Below are 13553 nucleotides of genomic sequence, written 5' to 3' on the forward strand. Positions count from 1 at the left end.
AGTGAGCAGAAGAAAAATCTTAAAAGAAGCATAAGCTCATTTCACATCTGAATTCGAACTTGCAAACAAGATGCTGGGCTAGAGGAACTTGGTATAAAATTAAGGGTTGGGAGAATGTCTAGGATGGATTAAATCAGGCACCTGCCTTTACTAGGATGCAGCTCAGTTAATTTGACCATTGCTCTCAGGACACGCGCTATGGCACAGAACAAAGAGAGTGATAAAGGCCAACTGGATTTGTAAAACAGCCTGCATTTGATTTACACGCTCCCTTGAAGGCCCTTTTTGTCTTTCATGCAAAATTATCATGTTTAAGAAATCTGCCAGAACTTCACTGGCATGTCAGTGAAAACAGAGAAGTTGTTCTTAAAATGTAGGCAATTTACACCTACTTAGAGTGACTATAGTTAAGGAACACGTACGTATAAAGCTGTCATATCTGCTCCCTTCAACTCCCTCGTCATGTCGCTGTGGACACTTTGGCAGGATTCCTGACCTGCACACAGTCTGCGGGAGTGGGCTGCCTTCAGCTGTCGAGTGCCGGCATCTGAGCCAGCTCTGCCAGCCCTGGGGACAGCACTCAGCCCCTCTGCAAGGAAGGGACAGCGGGGCGTTCACAGACTGCTCCTCGTTTCTGGGAAAGCTACGGTGCAGGTTGTTCCCACCCTACCTTTGTGTTCCCATCCCCCTTTGGGTTTTGACTGTAAATGCCAGAATTAAGAGAGGAAGTAGCTGCAGAACTTGCATACAGTCTGTGTCTAGGCTCAGGCTCTGCCCCGTGTCTGACACGCACCGAAGGCTCCATGGGCTCCTGAGCGTGGTGGCATTTCCAAGGGGAAATTTGCTGCCCACTTTTCCCTCTGCAGAGGGAGCGTGCCAGTCCTTAGCTCTGCTCTCCCATGGGCCTGGAAGTGGCAGCTGCCACTTCATGGAGTGTGGTAGCATCATGTAAAATGCAGCTGCGTCTACTCATGTTTTACCCAGTGGCGTGGCTGCTTTGTCAGAGATTTTGTGTTCACAGCTCTGCAGAAGTACCTAACAAGAGTTAATAAGGACAGAAAAGCTGATGGTCTCAAAATCAAATCCATAGGAAAAGCAGTGAAATGGGAGTGCTGATACCTCATTTGAAACTTTACTAGTTCAGGAAATAAGCCTTTTAAAATCTTGTAAAATTAACAGATTACAAAAACAATTCACTGAACCTGCCAAGCCTTTGAATGTCTATCTCACTGAAAAGGCTGACAGTGTCTGTACTTTTCCTCTTGCAATGCAGACCTGGCTTCTGCTTTATTCACCCCTCATTTGTGTTCAGTTGTTTCACAATTTCTCCTGACTAGCTCTTCAATCTCTCAACTCTTAAACATGAAACGAGAGGAGCAGGACTGACAGAGGAGGAGCTTGCTTGTGTGTGGCCTCCTGAGCACAGCACAGCAGCATCCCTCCCCGTGGCAGCAGGCTGCTGCTAATTAATTACCTGTACATAGCTCTAGGCAGGAAGGTGTTGTCATCAAGAGCACCAAACAAATAGGAGTCCTGTTTCCAGAGAAACCTCAGGATAAATTATGTACAGGTGTCATGAGATCGCCTGCCTGAACTCATCAGTATTAAGGGCTTTGGAAGAGGAGGAGGAGGTTGAAAGACAGGCACTGGGAGTTCAGAAAGCAATCAGGCCACCTGAAATGCAGCAGCCCTAAAACCTGCGTTCAAATACAGGGGAAAAAGCCAAACATTTAAAAAGAGTCCCAAGTATGAATGTTTAGTCAGTGATGCAAGAAATTAAGACTGAGGTGTATTTGCTGTGCTTTTCCATAGAAAGCTTGGGAAGAAGTCTGAGCAACCTGCATAAACTCGAAAGGAACACGTAGTAAAGCAACTCAATAGTAGAGAATTTAAAAACCAGAGAGGCGTGGATGAAGAGATAAGATATAAAGGTCACTGTGCAAGGACCTTGCAAATTCTGTATTGTGTGTTTTCTTGACTATCTGAGTTTTAAAAGGGAAGAAAAGCACACTGAAGTTGCAAAGTGGGATAGACTCTGGTCTGTTTTGTACAGATAAAGTCCTCAAAATGTTGTGTATCACTGAGGAAATCAAAGCACAAAACAAAATTCTTCTGGGAAAAATAAAGACTGAAATCAAGAAATAAACAGAAAAAAACCCCACATTTATCCCCACCTGCTGCCTTGCAGTTGGTGGAAATTGAACATCTTGGATGCATCTGTCTGCACTGGAGAAATAATTGCTGTTTACCATCCTAGGGGAAAGCCAGGAAAGCATGGGGAGATCATAATCCTCAGAGCATACCCCTTCTTTTCATGTAGTGTACTCAACAAAGCTGTGATCACTGAGAACACCTGATGAGATGCCTCCCCTGGTGACCAGACCTCAGCTTTTCCCAGATTCGGCAATCTTAAAGAGAAGGGCAAGGAAACTGTCCACTCCATTTGTATTGCTGAAATCTGAGTTAGAACAGGTACTTCAAGCTGTTCAGGAAAAGGCAGAGGGATGCACTGTGTGTTTTCCACCTCCCTCTCTGTTGCATTGGGCTCACTGTGCATATTAGTAAGAAAAGAGGCTGAGTTCTGTTCCTTCGTGGTGTTCCAGAGAGGAGCAGGTACCCAAGATTGCACACCAGTCTTACAGAGATTGCACTCTGGTCCTGTAGGACAACCACCCCTTCTCCTTTTACTGTGTGAATGGAAGAATTAAGATGCTGGCGCTGTGTGGTTGAACAGAGGGAAAACAGGCTGCTGAGACACTCGATATTAGCACTACACTTTTTGGGTCTCCAAATTAGGATGCAAAAGAAGAATGCAGTCTCTGCCTTAGCCAAACGTAAAGGGAACATTTTTGCATATTTTTGATATGTGATCTTATCAGCAGACAGCTTTTTCTTTTCAGCAAAATAAATCCTTGTAATTCCACAGTACAGAAATCTGACAGTACAGAAAGTAATCTTTATGATGGCTAAAAGTCTTTGCACAGCACATATTGCAGCTTACGATAATTATTTATTACTGGTGTTACCATTACTGAGCCTTTAATGCACTTGTGGCCAGTGGGCAGAAAATGAGCAATCCCTGGTGACAACAGCAAGAATGCACTTCTTCCCATGGCAAGTAACTTTTTAAAGTTCCTGTCAGGCTGTAATATTTTTCCCCTCCATGCAAGGGTATTAAAATAAAAACTTTGGATATATAAATCAGAGTAGGTTGAGTTCACTCCTGTGCCAAGAGGGAGCCGAATGAATCCTGTGGATGTTAAAGCTGAGAGGGGCCTCCTAGATCATCTTGCTGTGCCTCCCTTCCCCTGGCGATTAACAGCTGCTGCTGTCACTGGAGCAGAATCCTAAACAGCACCAGCATGGGGAGGGAATGCCGGGCTCTCCCCTCCGGCTGCTCATTAGTGCATCAACATTTACCACAACAAACTATTTACTATTTATTTTTCTATACCTCTCTGTTTTCTCGTGTACCTTATCAGCTACTCACATCATTGCCTCTACAGTCATGGTGAAGTTTCTCTATCTAAGTTATTGTAAGACTGACCTTCCCTCAAGAAGGCCTTTTTCTCCTAAAGCATAAAATGAACTTTCTTTGTTCTGGTTTCCATCCATTACATCTTTTAAATAGTCAGTAATTCCTTAGCATCTCTATAGTCAATAAGGTTAAGCTATTTCTGGAGGAGCACATCCCTCCCTTTCTGCCTCAGTATGGAGGCACAGAAGTGACAGCCATATGACAAACAGCCAAGCCGAGGAGCCGCGCGGGAGCCTTTCGGAGCCATAAAGAGGAATTATCAATCCCAAGTGCAAGCATGTGTGTACACACACAGGTGTGCAAAGGCAGAGGCAAAGCGAGCAGGGATTTCTGCATGACTAATATTCCTCCTCCAGGAATGATTCTTCTAAGGTGCCTTCAGAGCAGTGAGATGGATCTCTTGGTATGCAATTTTATGTATTTCCACTTCATAGAAACAATCACTCCGGAGATGAAATAAGTGTCCTGTGAGGTGATCCCGTCCATCTCCTTGCCATTTGGCTCTGCAGAATGATGCCTCCTGTTTCCTGCATTTAGCTGCCCAAGTCTTGAACAATAGGCTCCCCTTGCTTGCCTGCATTAGGCCCTGAGGTGTGGCTATGCCGTGCTCCCTTGCCTGGCTGACCCAGGACCAGAGCCCTGCTATGGTCAGGAGGAGCAGCATCCCCTTTCCCTCTAGGTCTTCTCCAGCTGCAGCACCCCAGTTATCTGCCACCATTTCCCTTACGTGCAATTCATTACCCACACGTCACCCTCCTTCATTCTGGTTTGGTGGTACCTGTAGTTTTCCTGAAGGCGCTGTTGCAGAGGTATCTTGGAAGAAATCCATCATGACCATTTGATGCTCACAGCTGACTGCATTTTCTGGCTTTCCAAAAGGTGACTTCTCTTTGCCATTTTTCTTCTCTCACCAATGTGCTTATTACAGCTTTTGAATGTTTTTAGACCATTTACCTGGTATTACCTTTCTGCCTCCTGAGCACCAGAGTACTTGCCTAGCACTCTTGCATTCATCTGAATGCAGGCTGGTTTTTCCCATTATGCAAATATTTTTTTACTGAGAGTTTGATCCATTTCCATTTATATTAAAGAGCATTACAGCTATTGCTGTTATCAGTAGCTGCAACTTGCATATATCCTGAAACAAATAGTGGTAACGCCAGTAGTACAAGCTTAGTAAAAAATAAAACTTAGTAAAAAGTGTTGGAAAACCAAAAAGTCCAGCAGGTTCTGACAAAAAGGCTAGCTGAATCCTCAGAGTAACCAATTTAAATATTGCTCAGTATAAAGTTTTATCCACTATAAAAACTTTACAGGATGGTCTCACATTGGATTTCAGTTTAGTTCAGGCCTGTCATTTTCAAAAATACTTCTTTTGCTATAGTTCAAAGCTCCATAAAGTAGGTGCAGAGATGGTAGCATAGCAACCACAAGCAAGTGAGTTTAAACACTGAGAAAATGAGCTTTTAGCTTTCTATTAGCAGAGCTTTCATATTCGTATCTTCTTGCTGGGTTTGAAACACCTGTTTCTATTTCAGGTGACTTTGCTTCATTCTATCAGTACAGAAAGCTGCATGGCACTACTGAACTACAATAAATGAACCTGTTTTATGTGAATATTCTTTGGTCATGGACAAACAGAAAACTGAATTGTGAATGGTGAGGAATTAGTTTAGTTTTTAAATTAAATTAGCATTTCCTTGAAACAGAAGAAGGGTGTTTTTTCTGTATGAAGCAGAATTGGTTATCACAGTGGGCATGAGAATAAACCCACTTTTTCCTGCTGACTCATGAAAATCAAATAAATCTAAACATTCACCACTGTGATTTAAAAAATCACTTTTGTGGTTATATATGCCCTGTCTGCAAAATAATGTGAACTCTGTCAGAACAGCTGAGGGACACAGAGTTCCATGTTTTGGCACCTTGGTGACTTTTTCTGTTCACCTGAACTGAGTTTAAAACTGTGACTGCTCTTGGATTTGCATCTTTGTTTGAAAAGATCTTGGTGCCTGGAGAAGTGGATGTGAAATGCTGATTTAAATAGCATCTCCAGCTGGTAACATCTGCATGCCTGTGTAGGCACATGGCAAGAAAAGCAGTGGATAATAATCAATGAACTCTTTTAAACTCTAATTTTGAATCCTTGTTAGTCTCGAAGCCTTTTGCCTTCTCCGTTATGTTTTTAATGAGGGTGACTTTTCCTGCTGCTATTTTAACTGCAAGGGACAAAGAAGATCTCCTGGGAGGTGCAGCACACCAGGCACACCCTCCGGCTTTGATTTATCCTGAAATGAAATGATTTCTACCCGGCTGGAATCTCACTATCCCCACACTGCCGTTAATGACGCGGGATCTTCGGTCAGTGTATTCCCACCTGCTCTCCTCCTCCAGTCACTCACTGACACCCAGCCAAGCCTCTGATAGACAAAATTAGTTCCAAATCCGCCACTGCAGATCCTGCAGTCGTGTGTGATCCTCATCACCGTGGGAATGCAGGGACACGTCCAGGGAATCCGTATCCCTGTCAGCCCTGCCCACGGAAGGCAGGGGCTGGCTGAAAGGGCAGGAAATGATGAGCTGACCTGGCTGTTCACTGATGGCTCTGCCTGCGGGGGCCTGGAGGGCCTCCAGCCCCGGTGCTGGAGAGGCTGAGGAGCGCCCAGCCTGCTGCTCTCACCCCACCGCCCGCGGGGCCCCAGCTGGCCCAGGGGTGCTCAGGGCCCCCGGGGCTCACACACCCACAGCCCTGTGCCAGCACAGCCCCAGGACAGGTGGCTTCGTTGTGGCAGGGCCACCAGGCAGCATGGAGAGCTTCTGGAGTGCCCACAGATGAGCTTCCACCTCCAGGCTTGTGCAGAATGAAAATAATTCCCTACTCTTACACCCTACATGCAAATATTAACTTCTTCTCCCACTTGTTCCATACCCAATTTTCCACAAAAAGTCAAAGTGAGAGAACCCCACCACGGAGAAGCAGTAAGCTGCTACCAGTCAGACCTAAAACCTCAAAACTTTAAACTTCAGTCAATCTTTTGTATGACTAAATTTCTAGGACAGATTTCACTGTGTAGTTTTCCATTTCTAACCCAAATGTTAACTTTTCCTCTTCCAACAATAATTCTGTTGGCAGCATTCCAGTATTTCTAGAAGTGGCGTTATAAATCTTCTCACCAACGTGTGCAAAGCCTCTCAAATGATGGAGCTTTACAACGAACCTGAAATTCTTACATCCCGGTTACAGGGGGATTATCCAAACCCCAGAGGTTATGCAAACTGGCTGTAGATACACGGAGCAGAGCTCTGAAGAACATACTAATGCCCTCACTCCACACCTCATTCCTGTTTGATGGAGGACAGATCCACTGCCATAATCAGTACTCCTATTTATGACTTACATCAGTTTGCAATATATGCTACTGACTCATCTTCGTTTTCCATAAACATTTTGCATTGGGATGTCATTCCAATGACTTATTAGCAGCAGAATAACAGCAATACAAAGAACAGCTGTGTTGGATAGTTATTGATTATCAAAAATATGTTATTAAAAATGTCAAGTGTTCATGTCCTTCTAGAAAGCCTCAGATAAATTTATCAGAGCTCCTTTCTGACCGTTCTTTTGGATCTAATATATGTATTCTTGTGTTTACCAATATAGAGGTGTGTTGGGAAGTGTCTGCTCTGCATACTATGTTTATAGAAGCTGGAAATGTTTATTATTTAACCAGAGTTAAACAACATGTACGTCTGTTGAGAACATACAAATATTGAAATCCAAGAAATGGTTGTGGAGAAAGCACTCCACTGTGTGCACTGTGTTAAATAAGGATCATATAGATTGATGGATACAAACGCAATGAGGTGTCATTAACTCACTTTTAAATAACCACTGAATGTGCAAATTAATGAGACGCGAACTCCACAGAAGTGCAGAAAAACCCACTCTGCCAAATACCACATTAGTTAAGAGCTGAAAATTGTCATTTACAGAGCACAGACCCTTACATTAACTGTGAGTTTACTGTAATTCTTCTCTTTCATTCAATCTACCTATTTTGGGACCCTGACTGGTACAGCCAGCCCCAACCTGCTCTTTCCCACTCTTTCCAGATTCCTGAAGTAACAGAGAGCAGAAAATGAGACATATGGCTGCAGAGAGAAGGCACTGGCTGCCAGCACAGACTTCCACAACAGCAACAGGAGAGCCCCTAGGGATGCATCTGGACTCCCAGGAGGGGACCTGGCTTCAGGTACTAAAGCTGGATGGAAAATTTAATTCAGAGTAAAACAGAAAAAAAACCAAACCCACTCATACACCAAAATATTTGATAGCCCATATTCAAGTCCTGGACAAAGGTTGGGTTTTTTTCTACTCTTTTTTATATCGCTGGTTTCTGTTCCTGGTGGTTACTTTTCTTTCTATTCTGTGAAGAATTCCAAGATGCCAGCAACAAGAAACTGCTGTAAGGCTCCCTGGATCACTTGTGTTGAGAAACAGTCAGTGAAACAAGTAGTGCCACGGATTTAAGCCTCACCGACTGAGCTCCAGGGCTGAGTACCACATTTACAGTGGGGCTTGTCATTAGTGTCACTACTGGAATAGAGATTAATAAAAATAATTTAACCATCTCTGTACTTCCACAACATAGGTCGGATAACACAGAGATTTCAGGCAGTAAATAAGTATAGCAGAGAAATTTAGGATATGAACTTGTTTTAAAGGGGCATGGATCTTTCAGTGCTCTGACCACCCAGGCAGTTGAGACAGAGGGAAATCAAAGCCTTGTGCTGACAACAAAACCAGAAAAGCACAGAAGTAATGGAAAGCATCATGATAACTTTGCCCGTGTGTCCCACAGGAAGGAAACACAGGATACAATCAGAAATGCAGGGGATTTCATGTACCCCAGACATATCTCTCTCCAAACCCCGTTTCCATGACGGACAACACAAACTTGGGTCCTTTCTCTTGTGGGTTTGCTCAAACATCTGTATTATAGGAGAGCACACTTGCTGTGACTCACTTACTGAACACAACATTGTAAGCTAAAACGGGACTTTTTCCCCTCTACAACCTACAAATAGGTAGTCTAAAAAACTAATTTCCTCCACGTTTAACAAGGCTCTGTTATGTGGTCTGGCGTGCATTATTACATGTATTAGTCACAGCCTGACTGAAGGGAAATGCGCCATCAAATTTACTGTAACAGCAATTTTCCTCAAGGTATATCAACACAGATGAATTGGCAGACCCCTAATGTGTGGCTTAAAACTATCTTTTATACAATATTGCCCTCTATGGGAGCCCAAGATGTAATAGATTTACAACAGAAATATGCACGCTGCTGCTCTTTGGTCCTATTAATTTTTTTGAGCATAGTATCTTACTTTCCTAAAACACCTCTCTTTAACATAAAAGCTTTATGGCACCAGGAGAAATCAATCCACTATCCTCTCATAATTTAATTTATTTCTTTCAAGCCTATACTTCAAATTGTAACAGATATCTCTACTACTGGTATTTAGCTTTTATGTGATAATTTCAGTTCACAGAAGCCCTGCTCCAAGTATGTCAGCATTTCTGTCATGCTTAAAAACAACAAATAAACAAAACGTAAAATGCACACAGTGAAGTAGCCACATCACTGGTATGAACAGACAAACAACATTTAGACTGTTATTTCCAAAGTGCCCAAAGTCTTCAGAGAGCAAAGATGCAACTCCAAAATATCATTACAGAAATTGTCAAATGCAGCCTGCTGAACATTAGTTCCAGGAGTAAAGTAGGAATGAGCATGATAAAGAAGTATAATGGTCAGGTATCAATTTCTTCTTCACTTGGAGTGCTCTCTGGATTATTCCATCCATCTTTTTCTTTGCTCATTCTAATTAAGTCACCTTTGTTTTCTTTCTGTGAGAAAAGTATATTTCAAAAAGAAACCTCAGTCAAAAGATGATTGGTAAGCAATGATCCCTGGGCATTGTTCACATTGAGCTGTGTTGTGTATTCCAGACAAAAAACCCAACGGTTCCTTCTGCTACCATCCTGATATTTTAAGGTTAGTGCTGAAAGTCTGGAAGCAATTCCTGCCTCAAGAAAAGGAATCAATAGCAGTTAGACGTTAAAAGCATTTCTTTAGCTTATTAACTCTGTTCTAGCAGATGTTGCAGAGAGATTTCACATCTCTAAAGAAGGCCAGTTCAGAGTAAATATAACATCATGATCTTGATTTCCCTTGTCAGACTACAGCATTTTCAAGCCTTTAGCCTCCCTTTTGCTGATCCCAGGTCTGTGTGGGGTTTTTTTAATTTTATTTTGAAGCACAGCCTAGTCACATCAGTCTAAAAATAGATCTTAGGCCATACTTCTATTTCCGATTTCAGGATTTCCCACCCTACTGGAGCATTAGCATGAGGCCTCCTCCTGAAGCACCAGATAAAGCGGAAAACAAATTATAATAGGATGACCTACATTTTTTAAAAAATTGCTAGGAGGTGAAACAAAACACTGTACAACAGCATCCATTTATTACAGTAATTCTAGAATACCAGTTTGGGAGCGCATTAGTGATAGATTTTTCACTTTGAGGGGTTTTTAAGTTTTAAATTATGGTATATAAAAAGCTCTGCTTGTGCTAGCTAACCTAGAAAAAAGTCATCCTTAGAATGCAATGGAAGCTTGATATCTAGATTGCAAGGACAGAAGAGCAAGAAGAGAAAGATAAATCTTCTTTGTAGTTCCTCCTTTGAAACGACCATTCCTGGTTTCACCTTTTATTCAGAAGTGGATTAGAGTATTAAAAGAGTCTCTGTAGACATGTTAAAGGGGACTCCCACTGGAGCTCTGGTCTAATTAAGCTACTTTATGAATCATTCCATTTTGACTAACTCAAAAAAATCACTTAATAGATCAAACCGAGAGTTCAAGCCCCTTTGTTTTTAATAATCAAAGAAGAAATGCTTGGGCTTGAGATTTGTAAGCTATCACTTCATTTTATGGACGATTCTCTTTGTGATAATTGCTTTGCCAGCAGCTGGTGTGCATTGCTCCCTTTCCCCTGCCCGGCTCAGCAGCCGTGCTCCAGCTCAGACAGGCAGTGACACGGCAGCAGAGCGCTGGTGTTGCACAGAGATGGTGTTCCAGTTCACTGAGATCATCAGGCAGCATTTCGGAGGTGGCCTGGCTGGGACCACCAGGAGCTGGTGCTGCAGCTCCTGCGGGGAGCAGCAGGGCCCGGCAGCCCCGAGGAGAGGAGCGGCTGTGAAGAACACGTTACCATCCTCACCGGGCCCTGGGCCGGCCCCAGCTCGGGCTGCCAGCGAGGCCCAAGGGGGAACAGCACTTCTGTCTGCAGGGCCGGGCACCAGGGAAACCCTGTGACGGTCTCTGGTGGGAACAACACCTCTGTCTGCGGGACCAGGCACCAGGGAAACCCTGTGACGGTCTCTGGTGGGAACAACACTTCTGTCTGCAGGGCTGGGCACCAGGGAAACCCTGTGACGGTCTCTGATGGAACAACACCTCTGTCTGCGGGACCAGGCACCAGGGAAACCCTGTGACGGTCTCTGATGGGAACAACACCTCTGTCTGCAGGGCTGGGCACCAGGGAAACCCTGTGATGGTCTCTGATGGAACAACACTTCTGTCTGCAGGGCCGGGCACCAGGGAAACCCTGTGACGGTCTCTGGTGGGAACAACACCTCTGTCTGCAGGGCTGGGCACCAGGGAAACCCTGTGATGGTCTCTGATGGAACAACACTTCTGTCTGCAGGGCTGGGCACCAGGGAAACCCTGTGACGGTCTCTGATGGGAACAACACTTCTGTCTGCAGGGCTGGGCACCAGGGAAACCCTGTGACGGTCTCTGGTGGAGCACAACCTTTGTGAGCCACACAGCAAATGATTCCCTGTGCTTTCACAGACAGGGCAAATGGGGCACAGCCAAAGTTCCTAGATCTGGATTTGTGACAATTCGCATTGCAGGGAAGGCAGCAGCCAGCTTTTCTGGGTGGGGCAGTCGGATGAATGGAACCTGCACCTGCTTTTAGTCTTGTTTCTGCAAGGATTTACAAAACTAGACTGACTTGCTGATCAGCAGGGAGGTCACAAGAAGTGCCACCATGAAAACCGACCAAAGGGGACACAGCTCTTACTCAGTGTCACATGTTACAGATGCAAACAACAAATCAAAAGGGGGCTGAGCAGAGCTTAAATCTGCTCCCTGCTTTAGTCTCTCCTGCTGCATTGAAGTGTGGCCTGGGAAAAAGCTCCTCTCCCTCTAAGCTCCAGTCCTGCCTCCTTTGACTTGCCAGGAGCTGCCTGCTGGTTCAGGCCAGCGCAGCCCCTGGGCAGGATTCTGTTAGGAGAGCTTTGGGACAGAGCCCGAAAGGCTTTATGGATACACAAAGACACCCATCCCTCTCACGCCTCAGGAACCCGTCTCAGTGTCACACAGGAAGTGTGTCAAACACCAGGCTCTGGATTAAGCACAAACTGGGGTTTTTTGCTTTGATGGTATCTCAATAAGAGTACTTAAAACACTGCAGTTTGTATTTTCATAGTTGAGTAAGCACTTAAGACATAAAACAGTAATGTAATTAGAGATATGCAGAGCAGCTCTAATGCTAGATGTGAATGAATGTATGTTGGTTTAACAGATATTTCCACATTAGTTTCTATCAGCACACTCCCTGAAACTAATACATCCAAAGCCATACAGGAACAAAGCCACACTAGGATATCAAAGTTATCTTACAGAGGAATAAAAGTATAAGATAAAGGTCATTACAGAACTGGTACGCACTGATTTGCCTTTATCATCTGTACAAGTGTGTCCAGACACAAAGAGGGGATAATAGAAGCTGGAAATGAGATTGTGGAGCTGGAGAAAGTCAGCAGCCAGGGAATCTAGCTATTTTTCACATTTTTTAATTTTACTTGAGGACTGAGCAGCATTTTTGCTGTTGATGTTGTTGCAAATCAGCATTTCATGCTTAAGTGGACCACTAGCAGCATATTCTCCCCTGACATCTGGGAAATAAGAATAACCCACAGCAAGGCAGGCACTGCCAGCAGAAGACATGAATGCCTTAACCGAGTTCTAATGCATGAAACTCAGCTCCAAGTGTATCCATATTTCATCCTGACATTTCTTATTCTGCAAAATCTCTAACACATTTTGAGTCAGAGCCAAAATATTCAGATGAAAAACTCTAACAACTTATTGAGACATCAAGAAAACAAAATAGACTTTTCTTAATGAAATATATGAATACTCAAAGAAACCCAAACCACATTCTGGTATGCCTTCATGTTTCTTGCACTTTTGATGTGAGTATAATTAAGTTCTGCATATCTCAAGTTGCTGCTGGAGAATTAAGACTAATCTATAACTCTTATAAGTTGTCATAGTTCCTCTGAAATCAGTGGATGTTTTGACAATTTACACCATCTGAGGAACTGCTCTGTGTGTCTAATAAGACACACTGCTGTTTAATTACAGGGAGATTCATAAGGAGTCTCCACAGCTCAAGAAAATCTGTTTTTTCCAGGAATAGTCATTTTTGGTTCTCTTAAACTCATTACAAACTTCGGTGTCAAAAGCCATCTTTCTTTTGGTAAAGACCATAAATGTGTTTTTAGCTGAAAGAGAAGGTTCTGAAAGGTTCTGTGTGAATTTTGAAGTGTGGCCTTGGTGCTGTGAGGGGGGTCTTTGAGAGGAGAAGTAGGAAGTGCCTATTCCAGTGCCATCGGAGCACTGAAATAACAGGTGGGGAGCCTGGGAGCGGCCAGGCAACAGAAACTCAACACAGGAGCAACAGAACATCGATCCAGATACCCCGGTGAAAGTTTTCTGATAGTCTGGAAGAGTGAACCAGGGCCATACCCTGTGTTTGCACACTAATTTCTGAGAGGATTTGCTCACTCTGCATCATATTTAGGGGCATGATTTAGTGCTAGGCTTGGCAGTGCTGGGTTAATTGTTGGACTCCATAATCTTCAGTCTTTTCCA

The 13553-nt window shown here is 43.7% G+C and overlaps 1 protein-coding gene across 1 annotated transcript in view; it reads left to right on the forward strand.

The window, feature by feature from the left end:
- The window catches only part of NDST4 (N-deacetylase and N-sulfotransferase 4), a 114137-nt gene that overhangs the window by 23793 nt on the left and 76791 nt on the right, over positions 1 to 13553 (forward strand). The window contains exon 3 of the mRNA XM_063415263.1: positions 7652 to 7791. The gene's annotated coding sequence lies outside the window, so the exon portion shown is untranslated. The remainder of the gene's footprint in view (positions 1 to 7651; positions 7792 to 13553) is intronic.

The sequence above is a fragment of the Prinia subflava genome, chromosome 18 (genome assembly GCF_021018805.1).
Source record: "Prinia subflava isolate CZ2003 ecotype Zambia chromosome 18, Cam_Psub_1.2, whole genome shotgun sequence".
NCBI lineage: Eukaryota > Metazoa > Chordata > Aves > Passeriformes > Cisticolidae > Prinia > Prinia subflava.